Source organism: Eutrema salsugineum, unplaced genomic scaffold, assembly GCF_000478725.1.
Source record: "Eutrema salsugineum unplaced genomic scaffold, Eutsalg1_0 scaffold_4, whole genome shotgun sequence".
Taxonomy (NCBI): Eukaryota; Viridiplantae; Streptophyta; class Magnoliopsida; order Brassicales; family Brassicaceae; genus Eutrema; species Eutrema salsugineum.
Window position 1 is genome coordinate 8,534,198 of NW_006256686.1, and position 15,430 is coordinate 8,549,627.

General features: G+C 40.4%; 1 non-coding gene across 1 annotated transcript; it reads left to right on the plus strand.

Annotated features, from left to right (window-relative positions):
* The first annotated feature begins 14,959 nt into the window (after positions 1–14,959).
* LOC112084756 lies at positions 14,960–15,066 on the plus strand. Its single transcript, XR_002898417.1, has one exon. It is a non-coding gene; the product is annotated as a small nucleolar RNA R71 (small nucleolar RNA).
* The last annotated feature ends 364 nt before the right edge of the window (positions 15,067–15,430 follow it).

Consider the following 15,430-nt stretch of genomic DNA (forward strand, 5'->3'; position numbering starts at 1 on the left):
TGAATTAATCCGATGTTTACATTATCTAGGGCATCAAAATTTTTAAGTAGAGGGTGTCCACGCCGGTTTTACTTTGGCTTACGTTTGACTTCTTTTTTTGATTAAAAATATGTTTTTCATTATGCATTAAGATGTTAACATTTGACATCCATGTTAGCATTTAAGATCCAGATGTCATTCGTTTGCTAATGTAACATATACATTTGATTGGATGAAAAATCATTTGATAACAAAATTCGTTGAATATATATTTTAACCACCAAAAAAAAATTCTTTTCAATTTTTATATTCTAAATTGTGTATAAGTTTTTATACAAACGAACAAGTTTACATTTTAAATGTTAAATCTTGATATAAATTAAATTAAAGATGAGTCTTTGACATGCCATATTTGTTTAATAAATAACTAGGCTAGTACTTGCATATACGCACGGTTTATTCTGCATAATCATTTCTCAAATATATTTGTATTTATATATATGCATTGACATTTATTAAGTAGTTGATTGTAAAAATATGGTGATTTACTTGATTATTTTTTATGTACTAGATGAATACCCACGTGTACACGCAGGTGTTTTGTTTGTTTTAATATACATTATAAAATTTTATTTTCCTACAAAATTAACCTTTTTTTATAATATAAAATATCATCCAAATTTATAAAAATATAGTCATTAAATGTGATTTTTTTGTTTTAATATAATTTATTAATAGAATTTTTTTTATAAGTTTAATCTAATTTTTTGTATTTGGTAATATGAATATCATAAGAACTCGTAAAAATGTAGTTATTATTTTTTGTAGATGTAATACTTTTTATTTTTGCACCAAACCAAATATATCTTCATTATTATTTTTCTCAACCTGTTTTTTTGTTTGTTAGTTAATTTTTAATGATAAAAATATGTATTTTGTAAGACAAATTTAATATCTTCGCCAAATCGTATTTTGCTTTCTGCTTGAGACTTCAAGTCTCAACCCTTTGTTCCGGTGGTAGAGTTGTCATCAGTGGATATGTCTTTATACAAAGAAAATGGATCAATGTCTATGTAAACAAAACCAGAATGAATTCAATACAAGAAATATAATACAAATTTCAAAAACCCATAAATCAAAGAGGAGACGAAGAATAAAAAATTTTACCTATTGACTTGTGGAATTTTGAGTCGATATTAGAAAGCATTAGAGATTGTTTGAGATTCCATTTTTCCAATTTTCAAAATTAAATTAATTTGCAGTTTATTATGAACTATAAATTAATATGTACTTCTCTTTCGGTTTTTGTGTTCAATTGAAAACGAAATTAGTATAATTTATTTGTTTAATTTTCTCATAATTTTTTTTAATCTGATGTGTCAAAAAAATGAATGCTGATTTGTCAAGCTTGTGAGACTCAACTGAGTCTTTATATAATAGATTATTTTTCGTTATTATGTTTAGTATACGAATATACATTTTCTTATTTTTGTACTAATATACTTTTACGCCAATTATCATGCTTGAAAAAAATATTTAGGTGACATTCATATCCCTATTATTTGAAACTAATAGCGTATATATTATTTGAAATTAATTGAGCTTCTTCAAAACTTGGGAAATTTTAATTCCATATGAATTGCTTAAAAAATATATTAACAGATTCAACAACAGCATTTTATTTGGAACTATGTGTTCTTATGTTAATTTAATTCACACTCTGATTTCTATTTTCCCAACAATGTATATTTTCAACCTCATTAAAATCAAATTTGGTCCTTAAGCAAGACCAAAGTGAATAAATAGCACGGTGCTTTCAGAATTATAATATTGATTGGAGAACATGTGTTCATACGTAAATTTTGTTCACATGAGACCATTTGGAAAATTTTTTTATTTGTTGTGTCAATCATTTTTGTAAACTTAGAAACTATTCTCTCTCTTTTAATTATGAATTAAAAACTATTGAATTATTTTTTTCTTAAGAACACTGGATGACGATTCATTGACTTTAAGGGAGAAACACGAAAGGAAATTAAATATATTGTGAGCAAAATTTATGTTCTCAATTAGATTCTCGACATCCTCCAATCTCATCCTTTCGTATTCCAAAACTTCCTCTTGACCTCTCTTAATTGATATTCATAATAGTGGCTATGTACAAGTGCTTGGAATATAAAGAGTGTTTTAATCATTATCTTGTGTCAATTTCTAGAGAGTAGCTAGAGAGTAGAGCAATTTTTATATATATAAAAATATTATTACAAATTTAAACTTTACCGTCTCAATGAATAACGGTTCAACGCCAAAGAAACATGCCAACCTTAATGAATCAACCGGTTTGTGTCTTACCTGTTGCTTTAGTCTTAAGTTGTTAGATAACTAGGGTCTAGGCGTGCCTGGTTAGCAGTAGTATAAGACCATCTTTAACACAGTCTCTTAAGAGGGATTTTTAAGGGTTTTAGGATAAAAATAAATATAAAGTATTGAATTTGCTTGTTAAGAAAGCCGACTAACCAGATTCACTTCCTTAGTCCCAAAAGTGATAGACAAGACTTTTTTAGGGTCTCAGGGCTATCAATCCCCTTGTCAATGTAGCACAAAGAGGTTTATCAATCCAGATGTGATGTTAGACACTAAGCTATATGATCAAGTTCTTAATTCAAGCAAACAAGAGTGGGTTTTGATTAATCTAGAGACAACTATAAACATAAACAGGATTAAAGACTAATGACAATGATAAATGATATAAATATGATATGATGGAGGCATGAGATTCTAGACATGATAGTTGGTTAGGGTGCTTTGGTGTTAAACTAGAAATGCTAATGACAATAATGAGACATGATTCAAATAATTAAGAACTCTAATCTAGGTTAATCTTCTCATGAAGGTATTAACCCCAATACTAATCCATTTTCAAACCAAATTCCCATTTGTGAAATATGAATCAATATGCATTAATAAACAGTTCTCAATGATCATTCAAGCATTTAACAAATCATTCCCATGATGAAAAATTGCTTAAACCTCTAACACAACTCTTTCAGGAATTTCATCAAACACTTTTGGTGCATGAAATTCCCAGAATCTAGATCTCAAGTGATTATCAAGGATCTAGCATAGAGAACAGTTGTTTAGAGAAATGAATCAATGAATCTAGCCCTAAGCACTCCTAATCTAACACTTTAGCACCCTAACCTACACATCTAGAACCTCATTAAGGTAATTACTCACTAATCATGATCAACACACTAGATCCTTTGCAAGATGTGTTGTTAATCATGATTAGAAGTTGATTTTGATGATAAGAAATGATGAACAAGAAGGAAAGAAACTGCAAATCGATTTTAAACTCTCTAAAACAAAGTGTATTCAGTAGGTTTTCACAAAAAGGGAAAGAAGACTAAAAGTAGATTAAGTGTTCTCTACAAATTAGGTCTAAAAACCTTATAAAGGAGGCTTGGGCGAACCGGGTCAACCCGGAACAAACCGGGTACTGACCCGGCCTTGATGGGCAAAGAAGGGTTTGCCACGGTCTGGTGCATCCTTGGTGTGACCGTGGCATTCCTGACCGTGTCAAAGTCTTTACTTGTGTTCTTGGTTCCTTTTGATGCCACGGTCTGATCAAGCTTCATCTGGGACTCGTGGCAAGTTAACCATGTCAAACGCCGAAGATGTGTAAAGGTTTCCACGGTCAAGCCCCCAGACCGTGGCATTCAGACCGTGCCAAAACCCGCATGCATGTGAAGACCTTCCCAGCCAAGTATATGCTTGCCACGGCCAAGTCTCAGGCCGTGGCATTGAGATCGTGTCAAAGGCCGAAACTGTGTAGAAGTTATCTCCAGCCACTTGTTCATTTGCCACGGTCAAATCCCAGACCGTGGCATTAAGCTCGTGCCAATCGCCGAAGGTTTCAAGATGTTGCCACGGCCAAGCCTCATACCGTGGCATTTAGGCCGTGTCAATCGCCGAACGGTTGCTAAGTTCCTCTCAGCCAAGTGTGTGTTTGCCACGGTCAAGTGTAGACCGTGGCATGAAGATTGTGTCATTGGCCGAGGGTGCACAAAAGTTGCCACGGCCAAGTGTGGACCGTGGCATTGAAATCGCGGCATGTTTAACTTAGTCATCCTGGCTGTCTGGACTATCTCGCATTCCGGAGAGTGTAACTTCCTGGAGACCTGTTCGAATTGAGTGATTCCGGTTGCAGAAGACAGAGAACTCATTTATCTCCAACTTTGATGAAGGAAGTTTCAGTGCTTGGGAAGTGTAAGGTTTCCTGGAGGGCATATCTTTGAAGTGCATTTACACGACCAGAGAGAGGCGTCTAAACATGTGTCCATTCCGGAGACCGTATCTTTCTGCTCAAAGCTCCGAATTGACTGATCTTGGATGTTCTGGAAAGAAGACTCAAATGTCTCTGATTCTCATGAAGGCCCCGGAAACTGAATCGGCCTGGAAGTGCACCGTCCTTCGCATCCTTCAAAACTGATCTGCTCGGTCCGGAATACCTGCGAGACAGGGGTTCCTTCCGACGAGCTTATCTCTCTGCTCACGCGTCCGAATTCCACGATTCCACTTGCTATGAGACCGTGTTCCAATGCTCTCCAACTTCTATGAAGGACCCGCCGTCTGAATCGGACCGGAAGGCTCCCCGGACAGGCGATTTCTGAGACTCGTTCAAACCCGGAGATTTTGGCCGATACACTTCGTTCGCGGTACATGGAAATGGCCGGTAAAGCTTCCCGCGGTACATGAAAATGGCCGGTAAAACCTTCCTGGCCAGCGAGAATGGCCGATAATCTCCCAAGACCCAATTTTTCCATTTTTTTCAAGCTTTGCTCACCATTCCACCTCCTGGATTCATCTTTTCAGCTCCATATTCACCTGATAGACACTCAAAACATGCAAAGACTCATTGGGACCTAATGCATCTCCTAAGTTCTAAAACAAACCCTAAGGACCTAAAATGCATGAAATAAAACATGATTTGGAATGATTTATGCAACCTAAATGATGCAAATTATGAACATATCAACTCCCCCACACTTGTCCTTTGCTTGTCCTCAAGCAAAAAGAGCAAATGAGAGAAAGAGGTTGTATGCAATGGGAGTTCACATTTTCATTTTGAGAGAAGTGATCACAATGAGAATTCAAGTTCATGATCAATTATGCAATGCAAAGTCATACTCAGATATATGTCAACTCAGCAAGGAATCTCCACAAGTTCTTCTCTCTCTCAACTCTTCCACATTTATTAAGCCTTTTATCAGGTGAACCTCATGATGCAATGTTTAAACAAGCTGGCTTGGCTAGGGAGAGGCTATGAGATTAAAATGATCTCATCAGTGTTCAAGTGGGTTAAATGCAGCAAAGGGATCTCTCTATGAATGATCAAACTTTGGCAGAATGCTAAAGGTAAAAAGCAACCTATGCATACAAGGGCAAAGACTCATCACACCCCACCCTCTACTCAAAGCTTCCTCACTTGCTCAAAAATCCTCACTTTTCACTCTCATTTTCCTCTCACTAGGGGATTTACTTTTCACATTTCCTCTCAAGTCTTGGAACTCAAACTTTACACAGCTCTTTTTCTTTTACAACTTCTAGCCTCTTCTTTCTTTCTTAACAAAACATTTGAGCCTTTTGGCTTCTTTTCTTCCCTTTTTTTTTTTTTTTTTACTTAGAGGCTAGACTCTTTCTTTTCAACAACCCAGAGCTCACTTTCTCAAAACACCAAGACTGATTTCTTTTTTTTTTTCTTTCATTCCCCTAGCTATTTTCACTCTCTCTTTCCCACTCATCTCACCTTTTTCCACTCACCAAAAAGTCTTTTCCCCCACACTTATTCCTTGCCAAAACTCTCGGTTCCTAGATGTTGGAACACAGCACTCAATGAGACCTGCCCTTGTCGCTCTAAACCTAACACTTTCTGCTAAGTTTGATCCAAGGTGGCCTTTCAATTCACACACAAACATTGGCTTAAAAGAAGGATGGGTTCAAGGTATGGGAACTGATCCATGATGTGGATTCAGCTACTTGAGCTAAGGAAACGAGTGGTAAAAACAGTGGTTCTAGCTCAAGTATGTATATTGGTATCCACAAGCTTTTTCAAACAATGCATCACAAGATATTTTCAAGTCAAGTTCAAGGTTCCCACTTAATTAGAGTTGAGTTCAATTCAAACTTGCTTCTCAGATTCAAATCATTTCAGACTTTGCAAGCACAGAAAAAAGATTCACAAGCATATTCAATTCAAGTTCTCAAAGTGATGTACTCTCTAGAAAACCTATCATTACTCCTTGCAAGATGCACCCTACATGCAAATGCAATCTAGACTCAATCCTAAAAATGAGAATGCAACTACATGATCATATTTTTTTTTTTGTGTAAATTTTTCAGATTTTTCCATTTTTTTGGTTTTTATATGCACTTAGATGAATATGCAACTAGAATGTGACTCAAGACTCAAAGTGTAAAATAGGAAAATAGAAAACATGATTAGTAAAGGATGAAACTCCTCCCCCACACTTAAATAACACAGTCCCTTGTGTTATAAAAGTATGAGAAAGAAGTGAAACCAAAGCAAACAGGCAAAATGCAAAAGAAAAAGAAAGTCTACATGCTATTTACAAGGTTTTGAGTGTTTACCTCAATCGCTGAGGTCTGATCCCAAGTAATGGGATGGATTGGAGGTTGAACATGATGGGGTGGAATATCTGGGTGGGCTGCTCTCAGGTGAGTCTGGTTGGAACGCTGTGGCCGGATTCACCCAATCTTCTTTTCCTGGTGGTAGCACAAGGTCATTGGCAGCTGAGCTTTCTCCCACCTCTTCTCTTGTATCTCGCTTGGGTGAGGTGGCTGGAGCTGTGAGCTTTTTAACCTTCTTCTTAAGCTGCCTAACACAGTCAACCAGCTTGTGGATCGTTTTGTCTTGCCATTTGCACCATTTCTGAAGGGTGTTAACTCTGGAATACAGCTTCCTTGTGTGATAGTCAGGCTCACCCCAAAAGTAAGGATCAAAGTGATACCTTCCTGCACCCATCCTTCTTTCAAAATCTCTTGGCCCCTCATTCTCACAACCAGCGGTCTTAGTTATGTCTTCCTCTTCAACTGGCTCTTTACCCTTAGAACTGATTGGCTTCTTACATTTGGGGATTGGAGGGTGAATGGCTGAGTTGTAGAGCTGATCTTTTAGGACAATAAAGGAGACATTGTGCCTTTTCTGTGAGAGTGGTGATGGCTGGGTTTTGGCAACAGAACATGAACTTTTTCATCTTGCAAGAGCTTGAAAGTGTACAAGAAGTGTACACCATTGCTTTCTTTTAGAAACCCAACCTTGGTGAGGGTGACTTCATCAATCAACCCAGGTCTGACTGCAACATTATCAAAGACAAAACCTCTTGCTTTCAGAATCCTTGTCACTAGCCATCCATTGTGCAACTTAGTGAGCTTCTTTCTTTTACACTCACTCCAAGCAATGTCCTTGTAAATCAGCATTTGGCGTGCCAAGAATGCACCACTAGAAGGGATGTAATGTGGAAGGTGAAACTCTCTCTTGCTCTTCAAGTGACTGATGAGAGGATGAAGACCCATACCCAATAGCTCCATGTCAGCTAGATGCACCACTCCATCATTGTGCTTGGTAAAGAACATTTGGCAAAGCACCTTGTGAGCATAGCGGATTGCTGGGTTTCTTATCCATGAACTCTTGCATCTTCCTCCTCTGAAGCTCCCAAAAGCAATTGTATCCCACAAGTCAGTGATCATGTGATCAGGGTATGTGAACTTCACTGTCTCTTCTTGTGCAGGTCTTGTAAAAGCAAAGATCTCATCAAGTTCTTTGAAGCTTACATGGTGTTGTGCACCATCTATTGTGAATTCTATGTGCCCAAGACCATTGCCCTCTTTGATTCTTGCATCTCTTGGGCCATATCCACAAACTTGAAGGGATGCAAGAAATTCTTGTGTAACACCATCATGAGCCACATCTCTAATCTCAAAGAATCCACCAAACCCCATGTTGTTGAAAATGAGCTGAACTTCGTCAAGAATACCCATCTTCCTCAGCAGCTCCATATCAGGGAACTTGGTTTGCTGCACTTTTGCATCTCTGAACATGTCAAAGTAGTCATCAAAAGTTAGCTCTCTTTCCTCAGAACCTGGCTTTGCTTTCTGGGCCCGCTTCAATGCTGTTTCAGGGTCACTCTCTGTTCCTTCTTCATCCTCAGCCACAACCACCTCTTTTCCTGCTCTGTGAACGACCTCAACCAATGCCAGCTCTGTACCAGAAGTTTTTGAAGTGGAGGCCTTTGTTTTCTTTGGTGCAGCAATCTTCTTTGTTTTCTTCTCAGCTGAATCCTTTGGCTTTCTCCTCCTTTTCTGTTTCTCGAAAACTTTGTGCCCAAAAGGCAAAATCTGCTCCTCTGATTTCTCTTTTTTAGATTTCTCCATGGCTGCTTGTCTTTTTGTTCCTCCCATCCTGCATTTTCTCAAACCGTTGTAAGCACCAAAGCAAGAGAACAACAAAAGTTTTTCAAAAATTCACCAAGTTCATGAGCAGCACCAATCGATTTTTCTTTAAAAGAAGGTATTGCAAGCTGATTAAAAACTCATTAAACTCAAAGCAATGGCAAGAAGCAATGCACACAAAGAGTTCAGCTTGAAACACAATTTCTTAAAAAAAATCTATTCACATGGTGATTTTCAAGAAAATTTCTCAAAAATTCCAAGAACAGGTCATTCTCAAGCAAGATTCATGAAATCCCTATCCATTCTACTTGCACAACACTCACAAAATGATTCCAAGGTATCAAGAAACCCATTAAAATCGATTCCATTTGTTTTTCTCTGTTCATGAACAGTACTCTAAAGCATGGAAAAGGTGAGTTTTAACAGATTAAATACCTTGGAATCTTCAAGTTTCGAGTGTAAAACGGATGTGCAACAAGAAACTAGACAGGATTACGAGTTCAATGCAGTTGGAATCACTCAATTTGATGCAACAACGAGAGAGATATGAAAGTTTAGAGTTCAAGAATGGAGAAGAGAGAGCAAACTCGCGATGAAGAAGAAAGAGTGGTGGGGAACAGCTGGCCTGGCGCGTCTGTTGACCGGTCAACGTCCGTACGGTCAACTGGAATTCAAATTTTGGATCGCGCCTCTTTGACCGTGTCACATGCCCGTGTCTACCACTCGAGGATGCTGCATCTTTGCCGCGGTCTCGACTTGGTCGTGTCTTCAGGCCGTGGCAAACCCCAAGCATTGTCCTTCTTCTTTCTTCCTGCCACGGTATGATTTTGTCCCCGTGGCAAACCCCTCGTGGCTGTGCTCACTCTTCGGTCAAACCCTCAAAAACTTTGCCACGGTCAGGCTTTTAGCCCGTGTCTTGTAGACCGTGGCAAACAACGAACCTTGGCCGCTTCACTTTTGCTTTGCCACGGCCTAGTCTTTATCCAGTGGCACTCCTCTCGTGGCAACCTAATCGTGGCATTGTCCGAATGTTGCCTGGTCCCCTTTTTGTTCTTGCCTCGGCCTTGGTGTGTCTCGTGTCATTCCCACCGTGGCAATCACCGAACGTTTGTGATTTTTGTGTACTTTGCCACGGCCTGACTCCTTCCCGTGGCAACCCCAACCGTGGCATTGTCCGAGCCTAGTCCCTTCTTCTTTTCTCTTTTGCCACGACCGCTTAGGTTCCATGTTACAAGGCCGTGGCATTCACCGAACACATGCCTCCTTTGCCACGGTCTGGCCTTGAGACCGTGATTATCTCCCGTGGCAGCACAAAGAGACTTGCCATGCCTTGTTTTTGACCGTGACCGGCCCCCATGTCAAAGGCTGAGCACAAGCTTGTCTCCATTCCTTCATCTCTTTTCATTCTGCATTCACTTTCCAAAGGTTCAGACTCACACCTAACACCTGTAAACACTCAACAGACCCATCAAAACATTCTAAAACATATTTACCAGAATCAGAAGATCAAAAGCATATTTACAAAGGATAAGCTTGGGGTGTCTCCCAAGAGCACTTTGTTTAATGTCTCTAAGTTTGACTTTGGGAACCTGATTAACAGGCTGGTGGATCAAGAAGGGGAACTGATGTAGCTTCCTCCTTCCCTTGTGAAACTAAGTAATGCTTGATTCTCTGTCCATTCACCACAAATTCCTGACCATTCTTCCCTTCCAAGACAATGGCACCATAAGGCCTCACTTCAAGAACTTTGAAAGGACCAGACCACCTAGACTTAAGCTTTCCTGGAAACAACTTAAGTCTGGAGTTGAAAAGCAATACCAAATCACCAGACTTGAACTCCCTTTTTAGAATCTTCTGGTCATGCAGGGCCTTGGTCTTCTCCTTATAGATTTTTGAGCTTTCAAAAGCTTCAAGCCTGATCTCCTCAAGTTCATGAAGTTGCATGATCCTTTTCTCTTGAGCTGTCTTGATATCAAAGTTTAGAAACTTCACAGCCCACATAGCTTTGTACTCCAACTCAACAGGAAGGTGACAGCTCTTCCCATATAGCAAACTGAATGGTGATGTTCCAATTGGAGTTTTAAAGGCAGTCCTGTAAGCCCATAATGCATCATCTAGTCTTTTGCTCCAATCTTTTCTGCTTGAGCTAACAGTCCTCTCAAGAATAGTCTTGATCTGTCTATTGGATACTTCAACCTGGCCACTAGTTTGAGGATGATATGGAGTAGCTATCTTGTGTTTAACTCCATGCTTTCTCAATAAACCTTCCAGAGTCTTGTTCAAAAAATGGGATCCTCCATCAGAGATGACAACCCTTGGAACTCCAAACCTTGGGAAGATGATGTTCTTGAACAGCCTCACTACAACCTTGGAATCATTGGTAGGGGAAGCAATGGCCTCAACCCATTTGGACACATAGTCCACAGCAACAAGTATGTATTGATTTCCATAGGATGAAATGAAAGGTCCCATAAAGTCAATCCCCCAGCAATCAAAGATCTCAACCTCTAGAATGGGGTTTTGAGGCATCTCACTTCTCTTAGATATGTTCCCATGCCTCTGACAGGCATCACATGCTGAAACCACCAACTGGGCATCTTTGAACATTGTAGGCCACCAAAACCCACTTTGAAGAACTTTTGCCACAGTTTTGAATGCCCCCATGTGACCTCCAAAAGCAGAACCATGACATTCTTGCAACACAGGTTGCATCTCCTCTTCACCAAGACACCTTCTGTAAAGCTGATCCTTGTTCAGAACATAGAGGTAGGGCTCATCCCAATAGTATCTCTGGACATCTCTGAAGAACTTTTTCCTCTTGTAAGCATCCAATTCAGGAGGCTCCACCCCACATGCAAGATAGTTCACTATGTCTGCAAACCAAGGCATCCTCCTTTCTTGAATGCTCTCTACTTCCTCAAATTCCAAGTAGGAATGGAGCACCATCAGAGACTCTTCAGGCAAAGCATCATCTATGGGGACTTTTTCTTCAATCCTCAGCCTTGAGAGATGGTCTGCAGCACCATTCTCAATCCCCTTTTTATCAAGCACCTCCATATCAAACTCTTGGAGCAATAAAACCCATCTCAACAGCCTTGGCTTGGCATCTTTCTTGGTCATCAAGTACCTGAGGGCTGCATGATCAGTATACACAATGACCTTTGATCCCACCAGGTAGCTTCTGAACTTATCAAAGGCAAAAACTATTGCCAGCATTTCCTTTTCAGTTGTAGCATACTTTTCTTGGGCAGAGTCAAGTGTTCTACTGGCATAGTAGATCACATGCAGCTTCTTGTCTTTCTTTTGTCCAAGTACTGCTCCAACAGCAAAGTCAGAAGCATCTGTCATGACCTCAAAAGGTAGAGACCAGTCTGGTGCCTGAACTATTGGTGCACTAACCAATGCCTCCTTGATCAACTTGAAGGCTTCTTCACATTCAGCATCAAAGATGAAATCCACTTCCTTACACAACAGTCTTGTTAAGGGCCTGGCAATCCTTGAGAAGTCCTTTATGAATCTTCTATAAAACCCTGCATGACCCAGGAAGCTCCTTATCCCTTTAACTGAAGTGGGGGTTTGCAGATTCACCATCACCTCCACCTTTGCCTTATCAACCTCAATACCCTTTTCAGAGATCTTGTGCCCAAGGACTATTCCTTCTTGCACCATGAAATGACACTTCTCCCAGTTCAGCACCAAGTTGTGCTGCTCACATCTCTCCAACACCTGTGTCAAATTAGAGAGACAATCCGAGAAGGAGGAGCCATAGACACTAAAGTCATCCATGAACACCTCAACTTTCTCTTCAATGTCAGAGAAAATGTGCATCATACATCTTTGAAAAGTGGCTGGTGCATTACATAAACCGAAGGGCATTCTCCTATAAGCATAAGTGCCATAAGGGCATGTGAATGTTGTTTTCTCTTGATCTCTTGGATCTATGGGAATTTGAAAAAATCCAGAGTACCCATCGAGAAAACAAAAATAAGGATGATTAGCTAACCTTTCAAGCATTTGATCAATGAATGGTAAAGGGAAATGATCTTTTCTAGAAGCAGAATTCAATTTCCTATAGTCAATGCACATGTGATGGCCAGTTATGGTTCTTTGAGCTATGATCACCACTGTGATCCCACCTTTCTTGGGCACAACGTGAACAGGAGACACCCATCTTGAGTCAGAGATTGGGTAAATTATCCCTGCCTCAAGAAGCTTTAGTATCTCCTTCTTAACCACTTCCCTAAGGTTGGGGTTAAGTCTACGTTGGTGCTCAATAGAGGACATGGCTTGGTCCTCCAGGTGGATCCTGTGGGTGCATATATCAGGAGAGATTCCTCTAATATCTGCCAAGGAATACCCTATGGCTCTCCTGAATTTCCTTATTTCACTAAGTAATGCACGTTACTCATGCTCCAGCAAGTTATCATTTATGATCACGGGAAAAGTAGAGTTTAGGCCTAAGAATGCATACCTGAGCTCTGTTGGTAGAGGCTTGAGCTCAACAGAGGGTGCATCCGCCTCATTCCAGTCCTGGTCCAGGTTGCTTTGGCTGGTGACTGATTCCTTGATAGCAAAGACTTCAGAGCCTCTTTGTTCTAGCTCCAAAAACCTTGTTTCAGGACCCAGCTCTCTTGCATTGTCCAGATACAGCTTATACCCTTCACTTGCTTCAGCCAAGAGCTCATTTTCTCCTTGTTCTTGAGTTAGAGCAGCTTGAAGAGGATCCTCAGTGTTCAGCACCTCAAGCAGCTCATCAGCCAACTGGTCAATTGTCTCCACATAGAAACATTGACCTTCAATGGTGGGTTTCTTCATCATCTCATTCACATCAAACTTGAGCCTTTCAGACCCAAGTTGAAGCTCTATTATCCCACCTCTCACATCAATAATAGCTCCTGCAGTGGCTAAGAATGGCCTGCCCAAGATGAGAGGATCTACTGGTTCCTCATCCATTTCCAGCACAACAAAATCTGTTGGAACCTCAAAACCACCTATCTTGACAGGTAGATCTTCCAACATACCAACAGGCAATCTAACTGATCTATCTGCAAGGATAAGAGAAATCTTTGAAGGTTTGAAAACTCTAAAGCCCAGCTTCTGTGCTATGGAGAATGGCATCAAGCTGACTGATGCTCCTAAATCACAAAGACATCCAGAGAATAGAAGAGGTCCAATGGCACAAGGGAGTGTGAAGCTCCCTGGATCAGTTAACTTCCTTGGAATGGACTTCCTCTGAATGATAGCACTGCATTCATGACTTAGTACTACCATGCCTTGAAGCTCTTTTGTCTTGTTCAGAATTGCATCCTTCAAGAACTTCCCCATCTTTGGCATCATTAAGAATGCATCAATGAGAGGCATTGTGAGTGGTGTCTCTTTGAGTGCCTTCTCAAATACAGCTCTTGCCTTGTTCACTAGTTGCTTCTTAAATCTCCCTGGAAATGGGAGCTTGGGTTAGTATGGAGGTGGTGGCACATACTTCTTCTCTGGTTCTGGTTCCTTTGCTACCTCTTTACCTTTTTCTGTCCTTGGTTTCTCAGCAATTTGATCATCCTTTAAGGCTGCCTCCCCCTCAGGTTGATCATTGTCCTCAATGATCACTTTGTTGTTCTCAATACCAGGTAACTCCTTGCCACTCCTCAGTGTAATGGCCTTGGCATATTCCTTGGGGTTGGGTTCTGGTTTTCCAGGTAGGTGACCTTGGTTCCTTGAGCTTGATGCCTGGTTTTGCTTCAGTTCCTTGATTTCCTGCTGCATAGTCTGTTGACCCTGAAGTAGTTGTTGCAGAATACCAACCATATCTGTACCCATCTGTGGCTGCTGTTGAACCATTGGTGGCTGAAACTGTTGTTGAACCGGCGCCTGCTGTTGGAACTGTGGTGGACCAAACCCTGGTGGTGCCTTTGGCTGCTGTGAAGTGTAACCAGTGCCCTGAAATTGTTGCTGTTGCTGACCAAAACTCTGATTCTGACCAAATTGATTCTTGGGTTGGAATGACCCTTGAAAGTTGTTCTTGGGAACAAAGTTCTTTGGAGCTTGAGAATTGGGATAGACCTGGTCTTGTGGGTTAGCTACATTGGTGTTCCTGTAAGAGAGGTTTGGATTGGCATTACCATACTGATATCTTTGGAACCTCTGATTCCCAATGTAGTTGAGCTCCTCTTGGGTAAGACCTTCTTCACTTATGTTCTCAAAAATTTGAGAAGGTTCCTCATACTCTCCGACAAAATGCATTGGCTTCTGAGTGGTGAATTTCAGCTTGTCCAATTCACTCCTCAACTCCTTAACTTCTCTGGTGAGCCTCTGTTCTGAGCTTGAACCTTCAGATCTATTTGATCTGTCATAGTCTTCACCATAAGTGTCATTGCTCAATGCTAAGTTCTCCACTAGCTCTAAAGCAGCATGTATCTCTTTACCCAGAAAGTTCCCATTGGAAGCAGTATCCAGCTGGTTTCTAATCTTGGGAAGAGCTCCCCTATACAGTGTTCTGAGAAGAGAAGCCTCACTAAACCCATGGTGTAGGCATTGGTTTGTGTAGCTCCTGAATCTCTCATATGCTTCACCAAAACTTTCATTGCTGTGCTGAGTGAAGCTAGAGATTTGGTTCCTCAGTTTTGCAGTTCTTGAGGTGGAGAAGAACTTAGATAAGAAGGCTTGCTTGCATTGCTCCCAGGTTTGAATGGAGCCTCTTGGAAGATTCTTCTCCCATTGATGAGCTTTATCACCAAGACTGAATGGGAATAGTCTTAGCTTGAAGCTGTCTTCTGAAACTCCATTTATCTTGGTCAGATCACACACCTTATCAAACTGGTCCAAGTGTTCCAAGGGATCTTCCATTGCTAACCCATGGAACTTTGAGTTCTGGACCAAATTCAGCAATGATGCTTTCACTTCAAAGTTGTTGTTTTGCACAGGTGGTGCCTGAATACCAGCTCCATACTGATGAGCATTGGCCCTGTCATTCTCTCCAACATAGACT